Below are 23,841 nucleotides of genomic sequence, written 5' to 3'. Positions count from 1 at the left end.
ATGTATGCATATTTCCATGTATGTGGAGGTGCACATGTACATGCATGTATATGTATGTAGAGACCTGAGATTGATGCCAGCAGTCATTCTCAATCACTCTCACACCTTATTCATTGAGGCAGGGTCTCTCACAAACCAGGAGTTTGCCAACATGGCAGTGTATTCTGTGAGTCCTGTCCCTGCCTTCTGAGGCAGGAATTATAATGTATCACATGATATCTATATCGGTTCTGGAGTCTGAACTCAGATGTTCATGCTCATATAGCAAGTGCTCTTACCAGTGAGCCGTCTGTCTAGTCTCTCTTCCACCTTGCCTTATAATACTGCAGACATGCTGCACACGCTGGACTAATGGCATGTGTATGGCACACTCCGAGGTAATGAGTAGTGCAGAGCCACAGAAGCATCCCCCTGAGGGGACACGGTGGATGCTCACCCATGTTCTATGTTGCTTAGGTATGGGAGGGTGATGCAGGTGACACATTTTCCACATTCAGTGCATAGATCAGTTCGTAAACCTATGTACAGCACAAAACATCTGAAGGAACTCTGCAAAAAAATGTCTCGTCTACAAGACTGAATTGCATTTGGAAGTGTTAAGTAACCACTCACTATTTTTTTTTGTACTTATTAAAAATAACATAAGGAACTAGGTGCAGTGTCACATGCCTTTAATCCCAGCACTTAGGAAGCAGGGACAGGTGGCTCTCTGTAGTCATCTTGGCCTACACAGTGAGTTTAGGCCTTCCAGGGCTATATTATGAAACCCAGTCTCAATCAACAATCAATCAATCAACAAACATACCTTTAGTCAGGTATGATGGTGCATGTCTGAAACTCCAGAACTCAGGAGGGCAAGGCAGGGCGATTGAAAGTTTAAGGTCACCTGGAATACATAGGGAGACCCTGTCTCAACAAACAACAAATCAAGCAGAACAACCATTTAATTTGTCAAATGACCTTTCAAAGTATCTTCTTTTCTCTACTACAGATGAGAAACCTTGGGTTAGAGTTTTAGGTGAAAACCTCATTTTGTTTTTCTGTCACCTTTTCTGGTAGTGGATGCAATGCCTGGCACATAGTAAATATCCAATATGGGGATTTAGGGTGTGACAGTCTCTCCAGGTTGTCAGCTTGACTGACCAGGGAAGAAGGAACTTCAATTGAAGGACTGTGGGCATGTCTGCAGGGCATTGTCTTGATTGCTAACTAATGTAGGAGAACCTAGCACATGTGGGTAGTGCTAGCCAGAGGAGGGTGGGCCTGAACTATGGAGGAAGGCAGCTGAATGGGGATGTGAGCCAGGGAGCAGGAAGCAGGAAGCAGGAAGTAGGGAGCAGGAAGCAGGAAGTAGGAAGCAGGAAGCAGCATTTCTTCACATTTCCGCTCCAAGTTACTGCTCCAAGGACCTGTTGGAGGTCCTTCCCTGTTGGAGCTTTTTCCCTGACCTACCTCAACAGTGTGTTATAACCCGTATCATGACATAAACCCTTTCTTCCCGAGTTGCTTTTGGTCATGGTGTTTATCACAATAACAGGAAAGCAAACTATGACATCACCTAGTTGCTAGTAGATAAATGAGTGAGCGAATGACTAGCTTTGAGAACAAGTGTAAAGATTTGATTTCTTTTTTAAAAAATTAACATATAAACATATACACATATATGAAATGTATGTATAAGTTTGTTTGTTTGTTTTTGAGACAGGGCATCCTGTACCCAAGGCTGGCCTTGAACTCATTATCTAGCTGAGAACAGTGAACTTCTGATTCTTCTGCTCTGCTTTGGCCTCCCAAATGCTAGGAGTACAGGCATACACAACCTGAGATTAAAAAAACAAAAAGCACAGTCAGAGGTTGCTCTGTAATATTTCAATAGTGTAATGTTTTCAGGCTAAACACATCAGTTCCTCTAATGTTTATTTTTTTTTTTTAGATGTTGGCATATCAGAAAGCCTCTTGCCTTTTCATAGTGTGCAGTACACACTAATCTGAAGGCACTCAGGAAAACACAGAATACTAAAACAAAGGGTGTTCTACCTAGGTGTGTCTACAGCTAGGAGTCAGAATTGGGGTTTGTATAAGGCAGGGGTTCTCAACCTGTGCACCAAGGCCCCTTTGGGGGCTCCATGTCAGATAGCCTGCATATCAGATATTTATATTATGAATCCTAACCGCAGCAAAATTACAGTTATGAAGTAACAACAACAATAATTTTATGGTTAGGGACCACTACAAGAAGAAGTGTATCAAATAGCAATAGGTGGGTTGAGAAACCACTACACTAAAGGTTTAAGGAATTTGGTCTCAAGGCCAGTTTCTCTCAGAGACTTGGGCAGCATCCTAACAATCAGTGGCTCTTGGGAAAACCTGGGATTAGTGAGCTCAGATAACCAAGATATTCTGTCCTGTCAGACAGGGCTCTCTTGGAGCTGGGGGACCTTGCAGACAGAGAGGCCATCATCATATGGCAATGCAGTTTTCTTTGGAGGTGCCTGAGCTGGGACTACAACTTTTTCACCAGTGTTTTTCCAAAGCCTTCCACCCTGTTGTCACTTGCCTGGTGGCTATGGAAATGTGGCATGTCACTTGCCCGCCTGTATCTCCCCTCCCTCCTTGGTGCCCGTGTCTCCCCCTGCCCTCCACTGGCTTTGCTTCTCTGCTGCTTTGCTCTTGGGTAAGAAGCGTTAGCCGTGGTAACACTGTCTCTGCTAGAGTGATTTGGGTCCAAGTAGGTCAGCCAAGTCTGTGCTTTCTCTACCTTTCCTCTTTGCCTCTGTCTCTCACTCTCCTTACCCTAAATTCAAGCCTGCGGTTTGAGTGGGGACTATCTAACTTATCCCTTTGTTATACAAGATGAAGAAGGCCACCAGGTATCTTCAGCCACTAATCTATTAACCTGGAGGCTGAGTGCAGTTCTTCTGAAAAACAGTGAACATGGTATTCCATCTCTCATGCCAGACACGGTTTCTTCGAGGTTCTTCGACTTTGCCTGGAAGATCCTTCAGGGTTTTGCTCTTTCCTTCTCTGTCATCTTTATTTGTCATGGCCATGGGCCTTGACTGCCTGGGTATGAACCTACATTTTGCTATCATGAAATCATAGGTACACCCTTTCCCTGTGCCTAATTTTCCTCTTCTGTGTAATAAATGTCATATAGAACTTATCACACAGACATGATGAGGATTAAAGGTGTCAATATACAGAACATATTTAGAGCAATATAACACCTACCACTGACTCCATGCTTATTATTATATTATCATTACAATGTTATTTTAATCTAAGCTCTCTTGGGTTATAAGGAATGGGGTCTTGCCTTGCCTACCTTTAAAACTCTCACTATCAAGTGGGGGTGAGGGGGTTTTTTCCAAACTCAAACAAATGAGAGAACCCGGAAAGGAACCGAGTAGACAGAACCTGGTAAACATTGCTGGGGAGGGGGACACCCATTTGTTCACGCATTCATTCATCACACATTCATTCACTGAGCACCTACTAAGTGCTGTTCTGCAAATGGGAAGGCAGGAGTGAAGAAGGCGAGCATTCCCTGTCCTTTAGGACCCACTTCTTGGTGGGGCTCACCTCTAACTGCTCTGTTACCAGGTGAGAATATGGGGCCATTGTTGACAAAACTTCCTGTTCTTTTAAAGGAAGTCAGAAACCTGGATTTTTACAAACTACAGACTCCCACCTTAAGCTGGCAAAGCTTTTGTGTTGTTTTAAAGCCCAGCATGAGCTGAGCCCAAGATTCAATTGGCAGCCCCTGCTGTAAGGCCTCCTCCAACAGCTCCAGGAGCGGGAGCCGGGCTGGGGCAGGCGGTCTGCTTCAAGGTCATTGGCGCGGAGAGAGCCCCTCCCACTCCTGCTTGGAGGTTCTTGTGGCTTTTTCTGCCCACAGATCAGATGCTGAGGCGCTGCCAGGACTAACGGGTGTTCGAATTCGAACGTTCCCTCTCGTCCTTCCTTTCTTCCCTGGCAGCCTTGGCTGGGTTCCCGGCCCCCAGAAGGCAGATTTAGAGAGGAGAGAAGTAGCTTCCGCAGGGGAGGGGGAGGGGGGGTCTTAGTGTTAGTGGTGGCCAAGTGGGGGAAGGGGAAGCGGCCTTTGAAGTTGGAGAATTCATTATCCACTCTGCCCGACTCTTATTGAGGTGGGGAACAGTTTAAAAGCCTATGTGGGGGAAAACGTGATGTGGGAAATGGAGTTTAGGATGCTAAGGGGAATTCATTTTAACCGCGTGCTGGCTTTGGGAAGTGAGGGGTGAGCAGAGCTTTGGGTTCAGCTACAGCCTCAGGATGCTTGCTTTAGAACCCTGACTGTTGTGTAAGGGAGGCATGCGTTCTCTGGACCACCCTGACTCCCAGCGAACCACTCTCAGGCCTCATGTCTACTTCAGACTTCTGTGGGTGAGGCAGTGTCCTATCTAGAGGGATGTAGTGTGAGAGAGTTCCCAGGACTCTGGGCTGTAGAGTCTCACCCGCTGGTTTGCCTTTCACAAACTGGGTGACAGTGGACAGGTCTTTTTGCACTGGCTTCTGTGACTGTTGTGATCCTTTAGGAAACCAGGCCCTTTCATGTGACTGTAAGGAAGAAAGTTTCTTTAAGGGATGATAGAGGAGTGGGCAGGCTTTGGATTGCAAGCTGATGTTGCAGCCTCTGGGGATTAGCAGGCTGACCTCTGTGGAGGAAGAAACAGGGGCCCACACAGTCTGAATTGAGGAAGAAGGTACAGCCAGCAGGATTGTGGTCCTGAGGGGTTCCAAAGCTTCCTCCCTGGCAGCCTCAGGGACAAGAGGAGGAAGAGGAAGAGGAGGAGGGGGGAGAGGAAGAGGAGGAAGAGAAGAGGATGAAGATGATGATGAGGAGAACAGGAGGAGGAGGAGGACGGGAGGAGAAAGAGAAGAAGAAGAAGAAGAAGAAGAAGAAGAAGAAGAAGAAGAAGAAGAAGAAGAAGAAGAAGAAGAAGAAGAAGAAGAAGAAGAAGAAGAAATAATGCCTGTCTTTCTGCTTCTCAATTAGCTGTTGGTGGCTTAAGAACCCACTGGTTTAAGAACAACGGGAACCCGACAGACAGGGAGGAGGCCAGCTTTCTAGAGTTTTGATTACAAGTCAGGTAGTGAATGGATCTGGAAGAAAAAAATAAGGAGCTCGCAGCACACTGACCTTCAGTCTGCTGACCTTTAAAGGGGGGAGTCACACAGTGGACAGTCCTAAAACACGACCAGACTGCTAACACACACATGTAGGGCGAGGCTGGAAGGTTCAGTAACTGCTCAATTAATGACGTCTCAGTGAGGTGTCTCAGAGCATTCCTAGTCATAGCAGGACCAGAGAGAAGCACCTTCACCCATCCTCCGCCCTGCAGTTAGAGCGTCAGCAGCAGTCTGCTCCTTCCCCTGGAGTGGGAGGCATGGGACCGGTGCTCTCTTCACAGAGAGTGTAAGAGATTCTGGAACCAGATAGCCTGGATTCAGTCCTGCCACTTACTGGCAAGTTAGTTTATTTCTCAGGCTTATTTCTCAACATTCTTAGAAACTCAGGTTGTGGGGATTAAAATTGAGTTATCTAGGCAAAGAACGTAGAACAGTATGAGGCACTTAACAGCCGTCAGTAGACATCATGTGTCATTGCGGTCACGTTATTACTGTCCCCATTTTCATCATCACCATCATCATCATTCTCACTACCACCACAACCACCACTCCACTGGCCAGCTCCAAGCACAGCCGACCTGTTGTCAACAGAAAAGTCTCCTGTGGACAGAGTCCAGCCCACGGATGCTCTCCGGAGATCCATTGATCACGCCGTTACCTTCTTTCTCATCCTCCCACAGACGTGATATTTCAGGGAGTGATTGATGTGTGTGTGTGTGTGTGTACGTGGGGAAGGGTGGGCTTGTGCCTGACTCTGGGGACAGAGTGCTTTGTTATGCAGAGTAGCTCGCCTGTCATCCCACTGTGGGTCCCTTTCTTGAAAAGTTCCAGGCTATTTTTGAGCCCTCGTTGCTCACGTGTTCCTTTCTACATCTTGTCAATGCCAGCACAGGGGGAAAAAAATGGAACCTTTTGGCAGAATATAAAGCAAAAGAGATTTCAAAGTGCATGGAGGATGAGTGTTGCTGGAGCGACAGGGTATTGAGACGTGAGGAGAATGAGAGCGAGTGAGCGAGCGAGCTAGCGTGGAGACTGGAGGCAGCTCCTGTGTTTGTATTTAGGCCTCGCAGGTTTCTTGGGAAGTCGGTGGCGGTGCCTGAGGTTAATGTTAGTACTGGGAAGACACCAATGGGTAATGACCCCCCCCTCCGACTGTATGAATCCATGTTTTGAAAAACCAGAAAAGCATGAAGGAGAGAACTGGGCAGTTGCTGAGGGTGTATCCTAGACCCCGAATCGGGAGGATAGGTCCTGAAGATGGAGGGAAATGCTGGACTGCCCAGCAGCTTTGAGGCTTCCCCTGCCATGCGCAGTCAGATACCGAGCTGTGTGCGACAGGGACATCCAAGACTGAGGTGCTGGACTCTCCGCTTCCGTGCACTTAAATCCCCTTTTTGCTCTTTTCTGAAGGGCAGAGTGTGACTGAGAACTGAGTTCAAATCCATCCTCTGCCTCCTCCTAGTTCTTAGGTTTTTCTTGAGTGGCTGGATGCCTTCTTTTAGAGCCCCATGTCTTTTTTTGAAAAGAACTGTTTCCACACTTACTGGTAGTTGAGAGGCTTAGGCATCAGAGTTTTATGGGACCCCTGGGTCTTGAATGGTGTTTGATGACTGCCTCTGCTGGGATAAGATCTCGCAATAGTGGTAGAATAGAGGTAGAATAGAGGTAGAATAGAGGTAGAATAGAATAGAATAGAATAGAATAGAATAGAATAGAATAGAATAGAATAGAGGGTAGGAGAGACTTTAGCACTTCCATGTCACACATGCAGAGACTGAGGCGTGGCTGGCAGGCCCTTGGCTCCTCCGGGTTATATTGGAGCTGGACTGCAATTTGAGTCCCTGGACTATCTGATGGGGACAATGTGCAGTAGTGATGTCTCCCTCAGCTTTCTGCTGCTGAAACAATCAGTTTCTGAAGAGAAAGGGTTGATTTGGCTGACAGGTTTGAGGATTTCAATCCTTTTGCTTTGGGCCTTTGGCAGCGTATCATGGTGGAGAACCTACCTCATGGCTGGGGAGTGACAGGGAAGAGCAGAATCCTAGAATCTCCTTCAAGAACCCAGCGACCTAAAGACATTTTATAAGGCCCTTTCTCTCAAGGCATCACGGCCTCTCAGTAGTACCTTGTGGGGGCCAAGCCTGTAGCACACAGGCTTTGAGGTAATCGTCTATGTCCAAACTGTAGCAAGTACCAGGGCTCAACCAGAACCTGGAGTCGCCTCACAAACACTTAGCATAGGCTGGGGTTATATAAGTTTTAGTACTGTCTTTACTAACATGATTGCCTTGTACCTGTGTTGCTTTGTATATGTGTATCATGTTGCCTTGTACATGTGTATTATATTACCTTGTACATGTGTATGATGCTGTCTCATACATGTGTATAATGCATATGATACCACCTTGTACATGTGTATGGTAACACTGTGTACATGTGTTTGATGCTGTCTTGTACATGTGTATAATGCATATGATACCACCTTGTAATATGTATAATACCACCATGTACACATGTATGATGCATATGATACCACCTTGTACATGTATATGATACCACCTTATACATGGGTATAATACTGCCATGTACTTGTGTATGATGCTTCCTAGTACATGTGTATGATACTACCTTGCACATGTGTATATTACCTTGCACATGTGTATGATATTACCTTGCACATGTGTATGATATTACCTTGCACATGTGTATGATATTACCTTACACATGCATATGATATTACCTTGCACATGTGTATGATATTACCTTATACGTGTATATGATGCCATCTTGCACATGTGTGCGATGCTTACTGATCAATCCTTATCTATTTTATGGTCACTATTATTACCAGCAGTTGCAGTGGTTATAGTTGGTTGGAGTCCTGACCACAATAGACAAAGTAGGATTGTATCATCCAAAATTCATGTTGGGGTTTGGTTTCTAAGTGCAGCCTCCAGAACATTCCAGATCGTCTCTTTGGTCTTCTTCTGACTTCCTCTGAGGACAGACATAGTGCTAGTTATTGTCCCCTACACGCATCCTCTAAGAATTACCGTTCATCATCCTTGATGCTGGGGACTGTGTCTCCCAGACTGCTGCTTCTGTGGTCCCTGTGGTCCTCGGAAGGCCCAGGGAGGTGGTAAGTAGCAGGGGAGGCAAGGGCAGGAGGAGAGAGTGGGGGTTGTTTCACTAGTCTTCTCAAGGACTAGTGCTTCTCTGTTTCTTCCTCTCAGGCCTCCACTATCACTGGGCTCTTGTTACTCGGAGTCACTCAATAAACTTTCATTCAGCCTTGGAGCGTGGCGTTTCCCCACGGTTGCTAATGTTCTTAATTGTTTATCTAACCTATTTTCTGATGAGAGTACGTTGAACATAAAGGCTTTCTAAAAGAGAATGCTGGGGCCTGGGGAGATGGCTCGGCGGGTAAAGCACATAGAGTGCAAGCATGAGGAGCGTGAGTTTGGCTCCCCGGCACGCATGTAAACTCTGGTGTGTTCGTACACATCAGTGATGCCTGTGCTGGGGTCTGGGACAGGCAGGGGCAGAGGCAAGCACATCCCCAGCGCTCTCTAGCCAGTCAGTCTAGCTGAAATGTTGAGTTTTTAGTTCAGTGAGAGCCTGTCTCAAAAAAGAAGGGAAGAAACTTAACCAGGCTTTAACACACACACACACACACACACACACACACACACACACACACACGAATGCAAAAACCATATATTGAAATGCTTTTCTTTAAAAAAGCACAACTTTGGGAAACAGCAGTATTTTCTTATCTGAGTAAACACAGGCTTAGCCTATGACACAGAGTTCCCTTTCTAAGGTTTACCACAGCAAAGAAGTGAAGTTACACACCCTCACCAGTAGCAAGTTCATTCATAATGCAGAATTTGGAAATGTGCAGAAATTGGAAAAAGCCAGCATACCTGTTGAGTGATGAATGGATACATGGACTTCGGAAGAGCCATGCAACAGAATATTAATCAGATTTAAAGATTAGCTGTTGAATGGAGAAATGTTTGCCTCTCAGAAATATCAATCTGACTGAAAGATGGCAGAGGCATAAATGCCATACACCTTGTGGATTTATTAGGTGACATAGCAGAAAGTAGACTGGTGGCTGCCAACAGCCGGGCATGGGAAGGCAGGACTTAGGGGACATTGGTACTGGTTACACCAGTACTCTGGGTTTTGATTATAGTGGTGCTTACATGAATTTAAGTACCTGCCAAAAAATGCTCTAGACTTTGCATCTAAAAATCCAGTGTCCGTGAGCATATACTTCATGATGATTAACTATTAGGTATGCTTAGTATTATAAAACAATATCGAAAAAGTTATAATCAGAGACAAGCACCATCAACATTTCATATATGTTTCTTCCATGCCTTTTTCTTTACTGTGCTGGCTAGGATTTTGTTGTTTTGTTGTTGTTTTTGCTAACTTGACACAGTTTGGTGCCGTCTGGGAAGAGGGAACCTCGACTGAGGAAAAAAAATAACCTCCATCAGATTGGCCTGTAGGCAAGCATGTGGAGCATTTTCCTTATCAATCATGGATGTAGGAGGGCCCTGGCCCTGGCCCTGGTGCTGGCCCTGGCTCTGGCCCTGGCCCTGGCCCTGGCCCTGGCCCTGGCCCTCACCCTCATCCCTGTGGTGCCGCCTCTGGGCAGCTTGTCCTGGGTTGTGTGGTGAGAAAGCAAGGCTGAGCAAGCCCGGAGAAGAAGCCAGCAAGCGGTTCCTCTGTGACACTGCTTCAGCTCCTGCCTCGAGTTCCTGCTCTGTTTGAGTTCCTGCCTCGGCCGTTTAAGCCAAATAAACCTTTTCCTCCCAGAGCTGCTTTCAGTCATGGTCTCTGTCACAGCAATAGATAACAAAGTAGGACATCTTATTCCCACCTGCAGCAGAAAGCCGGATTTGCTTATTTAGTTTTTAACTAAATAGGATCTCACTGTGAACCCGTGGCTGGTTTGAAACTCACTCTAGTCCATCAGCAAATGTGTGAGGACCATTCTGCCTCTGTGCCCCACACACTGGGTGACAGGTGTTTGACACCACACCTGGGAAGGCTGACTAATCTCAGTAAGGAGGGAAGGAATAAATACAAAATGAACTCCTCCATGATGGAAATCTTTTTTGCTCTGACTTTGTTTTGCTTTGGAGCAGAATATAATATTAAGAAGAAATGAAATATGTAGCATGGCCAGGGGAAACAAGCAGAGAGGCGGAGGAGGATGGCTTCTGGCTTCAAATCTCAGCCAACTCACAGCCAGTTACATATTATTGCATCAGTGGGGGGAAATTACGTACTTTCTTTGCTTTGATGGAGGCAATACCCTGGAAGGGAAGGAGGAGGGGGAAGAAGGGGGTAGGGATGGTGATGGTGATGGTGATGAGGATGACAGCAATGATGATAATGACAACGGCCATAACAATAACTAGTATTCATAGTGAACTTATGCTAGTTTAGAGTCATCCCCGTGACTCTCCTGAGTAATCATTCTTCATTCCCACTTTATTTCGAAGACAATAAAGTATCTTAGCGATGACATGTCAAAGGAAGCATTGCAAAACAGTAAGCAGATTAAACATAGATGAATGGGTCAGAGAGGACTCCCTGAGGAGTGGATATTTAGTCTGAGATTCAAAGGAGCCTAGAAGGACCTTTGATTAAGAGAGAGCCTTGGGATTTCACCAAGGAGTGGGTAGAGAGAGGAAGAGGAGCCGCAGAGACAGGACCAGGTCTGCAGTCAGAATGTTGTAGTGTTGGAGGTGTCTGTAGGAGAGGAGGCCCTGGCCACGGGAGTCTGCAGTACATTTGGAGACCATTATTTGAAGATATTCTTGAAAAGATATCCTTTATCTTCCATTAACACCAGGACAGATTGGGCATCTTCCAGGTGGTCAGGGTTCATGACCATTTGTCAGCAACATGAGTGGACTGCAGTCACCTAAAGGAGCAACTGAGTGCCTGGGAAGATATGGAGCTGCGTAAACAGCAGAGCCAAGCATCAGAATGCCACTCTGGGGGTGTGGGTGATAGGATGGACACATGGCCTTTACATGGTGATATTAGCAGGATGAATCATTTCCAGCTGCTCCCACCCCTGTGTCTCTCAGTCCCAGATCAAATTTCAGAGAGAGAACATGATTCACTAAATATTGGGATGTTGGACTGTGAGCAAGGGAAGAGCTGGATTGTTGATTGACACCCTTACAAGAACTGCATACAGTAGAAGCATGACTTCCCAAAGGGAAAGAGTGCATGCTGGGTAAAGCCAGCAGAAGTCCTTTGTGGTCTCTGTGGCCTGGTTGTCGATCTGTTTGTTATTATTTACATAGACACCCTCCTTGCACTCAGGGCTGCTGTTTCACCTCAGCCAAGGAAGCTTTCTCCATCTGTCTTTGAAGGGGGCTGGGACTGATGTGGATTTATCTCTTGGCTCCAAACCATATATCTCTGGAGACAAAACGTGATGGATGTGACTCATTTTCTTGTCAAGAAAGGGCATGACCTTGGGGCTGTGTGTCTTTTCCTTCACCAATGAAGGCAGGGTGTTGATGGGACCAGAAGGTGGATGTGTCAGTCCAACAGGGACTTGCTGAGAAGAAGCCCAAATACCAGGCACCCACGGCTATGGGGCACCTGTCAAATTATGAGTCTCCTGACACTTTCAGGCACCCAAGCAGATTCCTGAGTCCAGTGGTCTTCAACAAGGGATGCAACACACAGAAAAACCATGGAGAGGATGGGACATAGTATCCCAGCTTCCTTTGGTTCCTCCTCATGGGCTGAACCAACTGCTGGTAGCAGCTGTTTCCTCAGTAGCAATGTTGACTCATGGGAGCACACAAATTATTGAGAAAACTGGGCCTCTGATGCTTGTCCTCAAGTCTCTTGCCTTTGGTTGATAAAGTCCTCTCTTTCTCCCTCTCCCTCTCCTCCCTCTCCCTCTCCTCTTTACCCCCTTACCCCTGCCATGTTTGTGTGCCTTTGATAATAAACATGGCAGGTACATATGTTCTTCCTTAACAGCTGAGCAAGTTGACTAGGAAATACTCCTCTTAATAGTTCCAGCAGATGTCTCAGTGCCGATCCTCATCAGAATGCTAGAGTGACTTGTCCATCCCTAAATCCACGCACAATGTCCTAGGACCTGCATCCATTCTTGGAGCCAGAGGATGAGGGGAGCCTTTGATTACACACACAAATTGTGGGTCAGGGAGGGTGATTCCTCAGAAAAGAGAGGGGGACAGATGCTGGTCAGGCAGAAACAAGAGATGTCTACCATCCTTTGATTTGGCTTCTCCTGGTCTGAGGGCACTATGACGGGTGAGCAGAGGCATGCTACTGTTCCTCGGAAGCATTGGCCTCCTGGGCTGATTCCTTGGCCCTGTCTTCAAGGCATGAACAAGAAACAGAGGCCACAGTCAAGAACAGCCTCCAAGTGTTACCCTGTTCCTCTTGGGTCTGGCTCCTCCAGAGTTCTAAAAGGAAAGTGAGGATGTGTGAGAAGTTTCTTTCCCTGGATTCATTGATTCTGGGGCCTTTACTGAGGTGCATTCCTTACCTCCTGTGTAAAGGAGCACCTTGCTGTTGTTGACAGTTGTAGGGTGATCGCCCCTTCTTTGGTTTTTCCTCCTTAGGGCTTGGTTCAGATAAGCAACTTTCTGTCTCTTCTTCCTTCCTTACCAAGGAAGGAATCCTTCACATTTTAGGAATTCCTTAAGTGAATGGGTAGCTTATCCATATGATGGGGTAAGGTGCAGCTGTGGAAACAGAATGGGGCTGTTGTCTCCATAGCAAAGAGGAACAGGCTCTTGGATGTGCTCACTTGGGAACAAGCAGGTGGTGGAGGCATGTGCTGAGGCGTGATGCTCAACTCCCAAGTGCTTCTGACTTGCTTAGGGAGCTTCTTCAATGCACCGACGCCCGCCCGCCCTCACCGCCTCACCAGTTCCACTAAACCAGAATCCTTGGGACTGAGCATTTTTATAGACAGCTCCCTAGGTGATTTAGAGTGTGAAGCCATGCTGAAAACCAGGCAATGATATCCTACAGGTAAAACATCAGGGATATAGGAAAAAAGAAAAAGGAAATAGACATTTCTTAGACAACAAACAGCTATCCTGGGAATAGCTGAGGATTGGTTTCAGGGATGCCCTTAGATTCCCCAAATATTCCGGCAGTTAAGATTCGTTTGAAAATGGCTTAGTGTTGGCTTGAAACCGACCCCCACCCTCCTGAATTCTTTAGATATCTCTAAATCGCTTTTAACGCCTAATGCAATGGAAATTCTATGCAGATAGTTTTTGTGGTGCATTATTTAGGGAATAACGTCAGGAAGCAAGTTTGCACAAGTTCAGGACAGATGCAGACTTTTCCTACCAAATATTTTTGATAGTTGGCTGATGGAATCGTCAGATATAGAACCCTTGCATATGGAGGGCTGATTGTACACATATAGACCTACATATGGACTCCCATATGCAGAGGATGTTTCTGTAAGATCTAAGGTTTATCCAAGGATTGTATAAGGAGCTGCAAAGAATAGTTTCCTCCGGAAATGACACAAAACGGTGGTTTTTGAATTGGCAGTGTTCAGATTTTTAAGCCGCAAGTGGAGCACACTCTTTTCAAAGAAATACTCATTGCATATGGAGAAGTTGACAGACAGGGCTCTGAAAGACCTCTGAACTTACACGGCTTATCAGGGTGAGGACAGCCTCCTGCCCTGACACACACACACACACACACACACACACACACACACACTCATACACACACACACAACATCAAGCGCCCACAGCCTCAGCTGCAGCCTCTTGACTCAACTGTGGTGCGTGGTTTCTGAGTGTGAAGGTAACCAAATGAGCCAACTTGTTGAATCATTCATCTTCTATCCATCCATTCATGCTTTTTAAAATTACTGACTGTATGGTCAATTCCACCTCTTCACAGCCACATGACCTTCTTCCTATGCTTGGGCTCTGTTTGCTTCAGCAACATACTGCCTGAGGTGGAGATGCTTGGGCTGGAATAAGCAGCTAAGGCAGAGGCTGTGAACTGGCAGCATGCAAATACATTAATCCTAATGTATTTGCTTTCATAAAGTTTAGCAGAAATCCTCTCTGGCATCCGGATTCATGAACCCAGAGCTACCCTTGTCTGCAGCCAAGTGTCCTTTGGAAAGACCTGCTTTCCTCAGCCCAGTCTGGCCTCATCCCAGGCCGACTTCACTTAGCCGGAAGATCTGGCCTTTACAAACATCTGAGCTCGCAACTCCTGCATCAAGGTAGAAAGCCGAGCAAACCATCACCTGTCCCTCTGGGATGCCGAGTGAATTGTTTTTAGATAATGTGCTGTTTCTATACCAGTCTGGCCTACAGTCTGCTACTTAAAGGGCAGGTTCTTCTGCCTTCTTTTTCATCTGTGAACTGCATGTAGTAGGCTGTTGGTGCAGATATGTTGATGGAACAAATATGCATAATAGGGGACATATGCAATCTTTAACGACGTGGTTGTTGTTGGCCCGAATGTAAGGCAGCAGGGCAAGAGGCGGAAAGAGCTAAGCCGAACAGTGATCACACCATGGATGGGAGCCTGGCTTAATACTTGTACTTTATCCTCTAGGCTGTTTCCATCCTCAAAAATGATACAGTAACAACTACACCTTATATCTATATTAGCCCAACGCAGGGACTCCTAACCACAAGAGTTGTTAAGCACTAGGAATGTAGCTAGCAAGAATGATGAACAGATTTTACATTTTATTTAATTGCCTTAGATTTTTAATGGTCTACCCCCACCCCTTTGGAGTTAGTTGCTACCATGTTGGATGACATAGCTTTAGACCACAGACAGCGAGTGGATGGTCAGAACAGGAAAGTGATACCAAAGCTGGGTCATCAGAGGGTGAGTTTTCTACAAGTGTGTAGGCTGCGTGGAGTGGGAGGAAGTGTGTGGGATTGTAATCAACAATGTTTGACCTTTATTAGGAAGTGACTGTGTCCGCACACTGAGTCAAGATGAACTCAGCGAATGCTCATAACAACTGTTATAAAAGAATTTTACATGCCAGATTGTTGGGACAGAGCAACATTAATGAGTATCTTCAAGGTCATGGAGCTGATAAATCAAGGTTCCTGGTCCAGGCCATTTGGCTAAGTCATGGTTCCTGCCAGACCATTTGGCTACAGAGCCTGTTCTCTGAGCATGCCCACCCCCGAATTCTGGAAGAAAGTAAAGGAACCTCTCTTAAGAGAATATTTTATTCTGTCCCCTGCTGCTTCACATTCACACATGACATCTCATTTAGATTTCTTGACAATTATGTGGCATCACAGTCCTATCTCTTCTGCGGTTATGGAAACTTTGGCTCACGGAGATGAGATATCAAGACAGGCTGATGAGGCTCTGGGGAGCCCAGCCGAGGCTTTATTACCAAGCCGCCCTCTCTGAGTTACTGAGGGCAGCTAAGGGGGAGCTGATAGGGAAATGCGCAGGAGGAGCTGCTGCAAAGGATGTTGCTGCAGGAAGAATCAGGGGCTTCAGCAAGTGACTGAATGGCGGGGGTGAGCAGAGCGGGGGAGGAGCACCCCTGGAACAGAGAGATGAATGACAAACACACGTGTGCCTGCACCAGTGGGGTGTGTAGGCTCCCCAGGAGGGCAGGCTGTTTCCAATAGAGTGTCACCAATCACTAGCTGAATGACCTTGGGCAAATGACCTGTGATCATCAGCCTTCCTCGGGGATAGAATGGAGATCTTTCTCAGGGCTGCCATTGGGCAACGACTCGATTGTCAGGTTTCACAGACACTTGCGCGAAAACCAGTCTCTCTCCCTCACCTTCTCCCTCTCTCCTTCTTTCTCCCCCTCTATCCCTTCTCTCTTTTACTCTTTTTCCCTTCCCTCAGACAGACAGACCGACAGACCGACAGACCGACAGGCAGACAGGCATCTTGCTATGTATCACAGGCTTGCCTCAAACTAGAAATCCTCCTGCCTCAGCTTCCCAGGCACTGGGATTCTAGGTATGCACCATCGCATATGGCTGCAGAATCCTTCTTAATGCCAGTGAGACGAGGAATGGGGAGACCGTGGACCAGACTGTTGTATGTCAGCTGGGGAGGGAGGAACCCTACTTCATCTTGGGCTCTAGAGTTCATCTCTGACCTAGAAAGAAAGGGCAGTCCTTCCCAAACAAAACCAAGTTTGTTAGTCCAGCAAAGCCTGTGTGCTGACAGTGTAAGCCAGATGCCCCTTTCCACCAAGTCCTTAGAACATGTGTTCTCATTTGAGCTGCCTAATGGTATTATAAGAGCAGGTATTATTATTTTCAATAATTTATTTTTATTCACTTTACATCCTAATTGCAGCCCTTTCCAGTTGTACCTTTATAAATCCCCCCATTACCCCACCCCTTCTCCTCAGAGAAGGGGACCACCCCCTTGGGTATCACACTACCCTGGCTCATCTAATCCCAGCTGGACTAGGCACATCCTCTCCTGCTGAGGCCCAACCAGGCAGTTCAGGAAGGGGAAGGGGATCTAATGGCAGGCAACAGAGTCAGAGACAGCCTCCACTCCAATTGTTAGGGGACCCACATGAAGAGCAAGTTGTACATCTGCTACAAATGTGGGCCTGCATGTTCTTTGGTTAGTTGACTCTGTAGATCTTCTTGTGATGTCCTTGACCCTTCTGGCTCACTCAGTTCTATCCCCCAGACTCCCAAAAGACTCCCCAAGGTCCACTTAATGTTTGGCTGTGGGTTTCTGCCTCTGTGTCCATCCTATGCTGGAAGAAGCCTCTCAGGAGACAGGTATGCTAAGCTCCTGTGTGCAAGTATAACAGAGTATCATTAATAGTGTCATAAAAGCCAGTATTATTATTACTTCCATTTTGGAAAAGGGATTTGAGGCTCAGAGAAGTACAAAATGCATGTTTATAGCTTCCAGCATATGGGTGGCCAGTAGGAGATTTAAACTGAGATCCACCTGGTTCCTGAGATATAACTGATATCTTCTGCCAATGGTAGTCTTTCTGAGGGCTGGCAGGCTTGAGTCATCCTGAGAGAGGTGAGAACCTAGGAAAGTACTCAGGGTCTCTCAGTACTCAAGGTGTCTTGTCTCCTCCCACCATACCTAGCCACGACTAATGTTAGGATTTGCGTCTCACATCGATAGGCATTGTGAAGCGTGCATGGGCACCCAGGGATGCTAGGTTAATACCACGGACCCAGTGAGAACTGCTTGGAAGCGGGAGGTCAAAATCAAAATAAAGAATAAACTCGGATCCCTCTGTACTTCCTATTCAAAGTACAATGGTGCTTACAAGCGGGTGTTGGGAGTGGAGTAGAATGGCAGGCTCGGCACTCCCCTGGGACAGTTACCCCTCAGAGGTCCCTTAGAAGTGTCTCTGCTTCAGTTGTCTGGAGTTTATAACATCAGTCACATGCTTCTAACTCTTAGCTAGTGTATTAGAGTTTGCAAGCCGTTGTAACACATTCAAAGACACACAGGTGCCTAAAATGATACAAAGTTAGTGTCTTACAGCTCTCTGAGACCAAAGTCTAAAAATAGGCTTTGTTAGGACTAAAGTCAAGGTGTCAGCTGGCTGCTCTCCTCATGGGAGACTGGAGGGGACACTCTGTTCCTGGCCTTTTCCAGCTGCCATGGGTCACCCGCATTCCTTGGTTACATTTCTTCTTACAAGAACACCATGCCAACCCCGCTTCCACCATCAGAGCTCGTTCTCTGACTGACCCTTCTGCCTCCTCACAAAAGGAGTCTTGGGGTTCCATTGAGCCCACTCCCATAGGCCAGTGTCTCGTCCCTCTGCAAAGTCCCCAGCTGAATTACATCTGCAGAGGCCATTTGTCCTGGTAAGGTAACAACCAGAGTTCCTCCGGTTGGGACACAAGGCAGGTACTTTTATGGCCTTTCAGTATAAGGAAAGTGTGGCAATGGACGGAGATGGGACCTTTCTCACTCCTCACTGAAGCTGAGTCCCTTTTACACAAGTTTGTCCTACCTTTCCCGGGGTGTTCTTGTCAGTCACCCAGCTCAGAGGCATTTGTGTTTGGAACCCCACCGAGTAATCTACACAGGTCTCTAGACTGGGCTGGGAGGGTGCCAGGCTGCAGGCTTTCCCACCCAGGACATCAAGGAGTAATTAAAGACAGCGTGGAGCATGTATGGATTCTTGGCTTCCTGCAGCTACCTGTGTGGAAGTGGGACCTGGCACACCCAGCAGCTCTGAAAATGCCTCCTTTCTAAAGAAAAGCTAGTCTGCCCCTGAATTTGCCAAACAGAAATGAGGGGGTGTTTATTTGTATCACAGAGAGATTTAGTTTGTTTCTTAAAATAGACAGCCCTAGTCCTCTTTAAAAGCGTGTTTTAGTTAATGGGGAATTTGATTTGCACAACTTTGAAGAAACAAGCCACTTAAGGGAGTTGTTACCTGCACAGCAGGTCTTCAGCTTCTAAAATCTGTCCCCAGCATCTGGGGACAGGGACAGGCCACTCAGGTCACTTTGCCTATTGCTTCCTCCTCATAGGGCTGGATCATTTATTTTTGTGCTAATTGGAAGGCTGCCCAGAGAGACCTTACCCATGGTGGAATGCGGAAGAACCTCTACCCAGATGTGGTCGTACTTTCTTCTTTCTGTGCTCATTCCGTCGTTCCTGTGTGCACTAGGTTTATTTACTGACAACTGGTTAATATCAGTGCTGATACCGGGAACTGCAGCAGACACTAGGAAACTTGGAGACGGCGTGCTAGTTATCCTTCTTGGTCAGAAGGATGAGCATGAGAAGGTCCTGATTCATGCTTTGATAAAGGGTTCTAGAATAAAATTGCTATTTGAAAATGGGGGTGGAGTAAGAGAAACTTTCCTAATTCATTCCAGATCAAAGGAGAAATTTGTACCATAATGATGGACCACTTAGAAACTTAATAATGACACTAAGTATAAAATGTAAGTCCAGCCAAAACTGTACTTAAAAGAATAGTTTTGAGCCTGGAAAGATCTTTCAATTTTTAATGAAGATGAATGGGAATGAATTAACTGGATTGTCCATTCGAGCAGCTTCGGGAGCCGGGTGTGATAGGAACTGGTATTTGCTGGTTGTTCGAGGTGTACATGGCACAGCTCTGGGGGCGAACAAGGCCACTGTGACATGGGAACTGCTCCCTCTTCTTCAGAGAGGAAACAGAAGCACAGGGTGACTGGATAGTATACCGGAACACTTTAGAGTCAAATGTTCAAGGCCAGAGCAGACTGCATAGTGGAAATCTGTCTCAAAATATCAGGGGTGGGGGAATGGTTCCGTTGGTAAACTGCTGAATAGACAAGAAGACTTGGTTTCAGATCAACAGCACACATGTAAAAGCTGGGCTTGGTAGCTCGTATCTGTAACCCCAGCACCTGGGCTGCAGAGACAGGCGGATTCCTGGAGAGTGGGAGCTCCTAACTAACCTAGCAGAGTCAGTGCTAGCTAGTTAACTAACTAACCAACCAACTAACTAAAGTGGAGAGCTACTGAGGAAGACACTCAACATTGACAAGCCTGTGTATGCATATGTACACCACATACACTTGTTCGCGAGCACATTCACACACACACATACACACACACACACACATACACACACACACAGGGAGGGAGGGAGGGAGAGAGAGATCAGTGTACAGTAGTTATTTAGTATGGAAGTGGCCCCATGTTCTATCACTAGTACCAAAAAGAAATACACTAAAAATAAAATAATAGACAACAAAAACGTGCCAGATAAGATGCTACATTGTGAACACACGGGCAATTTCCAGAAATTATAAACACAAACTAAAAGTCATTCCAGGGAGTCATGAAAAGTAACTTTGGTGGTTGTGAGAAACTCGTGGACGGAGGGGGACGGGTGGTACTGGCTGGAAAGGGCAGCTATCAGCCCTTTATTTCCTGGTGTTCTGACAGTTCTAGATGTAGAAATACGATAAGCGGGGAGGGACATATAGATGAGAAAGGAGGAAAGGAAATATGATTACTTGGGATAATATAATTTTCTAGGTAGGATTCTGAAGGCAACTAAAAACCCATATCAATGATTATGAATTTTGAAAAGGCTACAAAACCCTCACAGTGGGATTGCATTACTCCCCTATCTATAATCAGTAGCCAGTTGGAAGTCACAACGAAGAAAGTGCATTAAAACAGGGCTCCCTCAGATGGTCCACTGTAAGCATGGCGTAGGGACGGCATGGAGGGAATGAGAGGCTCTCTGGGAGATGCAAAACGAAAATTCTTAACAAGAGAGCAATCGATTCCTGGAGGAGTGACTTGATTTTATAAAAGTGTCAGCTATCTTGAATTTTAATTTTGAAAATGTAAGGCCAGTTCAATGGAAGCCCCAATTATTTTGTTTTATTTTATTTTGGAACTGGGATTGACTTACCATGGCTCTAATACAATCCTCATTGGTATTTTAAGAACCTTGATAAACTACTTGTGAAGTTCATTTGGAAGGATAAACCCAGCAATAGCTAAGGAAACACTGAAAATAGGAGTGATGAAAGGGACCCAATGTGGGCATAACATGTTTTAGAGCTGCTGTAACCGACCCCCATTGACGTACTTCACGGCAGATCAGGGAACAGAGCTGAAGGCCTGAAGACAAGAACGGTGTATGTAATTATTGAACACTTAATACACTTGACATTAGAAATCCAGACGGAAGGAGAGAATTATTCAGCCAACTCTGCTGGGACAACCTATGGGGGGGATAGAATCCAGTGCTCACCAGACTACAAAAAATTACAGAGATTAAAGAGCTTAGAGCAGAAATGGTGGTAGATGAAGGTTTTGAAACATCTTCACATGTGTGACTTGGGGAATGGAGAGTCCCCAGATGGCTGTCTGTCCAAGTGAACCTGAAATGCTTTCTTTACACCAGTTTTCCTTACATGACTTTGAAAACTGCATATGGAATGTCTGACCTTGTTTTATCTTTAATTGTTCATTTTTGTTATTGTTAGTATTTCCAGTTTGGGTCTTATACATGCTGAGAGAGTGTTCTGCCCTTGAGTGTCACCCCCGATCTTCATTCTTAAACAAATGTATTATCATAGTGTGTGTGAGTGTGAGTGTGTGTATGTGTGTATGTGTATGTATGTGAGTTAATATATATGTATATGTGAGTGAGTTGTGTGACTGTGTGTGCATGTGAGTGTGTGTGTGAGGGGTGGTGTGTATGTGAGTATGTGTGCTGAGTATATGGTGTGTGTGAGTGTGACTGTGTGTGCATGTGAGTCTGTGGTGTGTGTGAGTGTGTATGCATGTATGTGTGAGGGGCCGTGTGTGAGAGTGTGTGTGTGCGTTGAGTATGTATGTGGGAGTGTGTGCATGTGTGTGTGTATGTGAGTTCGTGTGTATGTGTGGAGTGTGACTATGTGGTGTGTTTATGAGTGTATGTGTGCATGTATATGCATGTGTGTGTGTAAGTATATGTATGCATGTGTAGGGGTGGTGTATGTGTGTATGTGTGTGTGTGTTGAGAGTGTGTGCATGTGAGTATGTGTGGAGTGTGTGAGTGTGTGAGGGGTGGTGTGTGTTTGTGTGTGAGAATGTGTGTATGTGTATGCATGTGTGTTCATGTGTATATGTGAGTACACGTATATGTGTAAGTGAGTAAGTGTGTGTGTGTGTGTGCGTGTGTACTTGTGTGAAGGTCAGCAAATCTCAAGAGTCAGTTCTCTCCTCCAGGCATAGCTAGGATGAAGTTGAGACTGTCAGGCCCGTCCACCGAGTGCTGTTCCCCTGGAGCCATCTTGCCAGCTGTCCCCAACATAATTGTTAAGACACTCAACACTAGTCTTGTATGCGGTTCATCAGTGTGCACAGTCTCCCTGGGGAACCCGGGCTGCAGCTCATCCAGTGCTATAGCCCCTCCCATCCCGTGTTTGGTGTGTTAGCCTCTCTGTTTCCGTCTCTGTCTTAAAGTCATATTTTATGGAAGAATCAAGCATATATAAAATAGAACAGATTGGCATTAAATTCTCATGTGTCCATCAGGAACATTTAATGAGTCATGATTAACTTTCTTTCCTTTTTGTCTTTTATCTTTCTTCCTTTTTTTAAAAAAAAAAATCTATCACCCTCCTTAGCACACCAAATTACTTTGAGCTGAATTAGTTTATCCGCAATGCTTTTATGTTGTAGCCCTCAAAGCTGAAGATGCTGTTAGAATAATCACCATGCCACTACCATACAAAAGGCATCTACTCTCTAATATCAATAAGGATAATTGCCTAGTATCATAAAAACCAAGTGAATAGATCCACTTCCTGATTGTCTTGGTGGATTTTTTTAATATTGCTGGTTTACTCAAAATTAGGATTCGAGTAACATATGCATAACGCTTGTAGCCAAGATACTTCTTCTGTTTTTTGGATGTAAGTTTCTCCTCTTATTTTCTCCTTGTCTTTTTCTTCCCTTGTGTTTTACTTATTGGATACTCCTTATTGTATGCAGCCCTGGTGGGGGTAGTGACTGCCTCCAGGTAACACCAACCCACTAGTTCCTGGCATTTGCCCTTCCTATGATGTTGTAGTAGAACCCCGTTAGGACTATCCTGTGACAAATGCTCTCATCTCTATGAGTAGCGTGAAATTGTCTGCTCTGTTTGTTGAACACGTGCTTTACAAAAGTTCTGAGCTGGCCCCTAATGCAGCACATCCTCCAGGAGCCCAGGACTCCAGAGGATATCAAGGATCTGAGAAACGGCACTGTAAAGTGTGTTTTATTATGTGTATACACTCGCGGGCTGTCCCTTTTGCCATGTAACCCTCGGGTAGTGAAACTGTATCACATATGCCTTGAGCTCTCTCTTGAGGTTTCAGATGCCTGTTTATATGTGTGTGGTTGCAAGTATTTGTGTTAGGGTCTTATAGTCTTCCTCCGCCGTTACATCCCCTCCTCTTTCTCCAACACTCCCCTCTGTTTTCCTCAGCCTTCTGGTCCCTTCTCCTCCTCCTTCTCTTTCCTCTTCTCCCTCTCCACCTCTTTCATCTTTCTCCTACCCTCCCTTTCATCTTCCTCCTTCCTCCCCATGCTGTCCCCTCCTCCTCATCCCTGAGGTTCTAGCATGCTAGGCAGGCTCTCCACTCCGAGCTCCGCCCCCAGCTTGGAGTCTGATTCTTCTACTCCTACACAGACTTGACACTGATCTGGTGAGAGGAGCACGCCTCTGCCATTCTTTCTCACTGTTCTTCCACACCCTTCCTGTTCTAATCATCCCTCCAGGTAGGAGTCTAATGCTTAAATACACATGTTCCTTATGGATTATGGACCTAAATATCAGCAAACAATTTCATCTGGCACTTGAACTAAAAAAAAACCAGCATCCTATTTCCAAGCCAATAAGACTAGGCAGGCACTCTAAGTGATCTTCAAGGGGTTGTAATGGGGTATATATGATTCTTAGCATATTAGCTAAATTAATTTTCCATATGTATACAAGTGTGTGTGTGTGTGTGTGTGTGTGTGTGTGTAGTGAGCACGTGTGTGTATATGCATGTTGGTATGTTTATGTGTGCAGTGGAAGCAGGTAGAGGTGAGTGGATGCATGTGTGTGTGTGTGTGTGTGTGTAAGCCCAAAGTTGACATACCCTGTGTTCTTCAGTTGCTGTCCCTTTC

General features: G+C 45.9%; 1 protein-coding gene across 1 annotated transcript in view; it reads left to right on the top strand.

Annotated features, from left to right (window-relative positions):
• The window catches only part of Prkcb (protein kinase C beta), a 350,016-nt gene that overhangs the window by 119,902 nt on the left and 206,273 nt on the right, over positions 1 to 23,841 (top strand). The window lies entirely within an intron of this gene.

This window comes from Apodemus sylvaticus, chromosome 1 (assembly GCF_947179515.1).
Source record: "Apodemus sylvaticus chromosome 1, mApoSyl1.1, whole genome shotgun sequence".
NCBI classification, from domain to species: Eukaryota; Metazoa; Chordata; class Mammalia; order Rodentia; family Muridae; genus Apodemus; species Apodemus sylvaticus.
The sequence above is the reverse complement of the archived record's forward strand: the minus strand, read 5'-3'. Positions and strand labels throughout refer to the sequence as shown.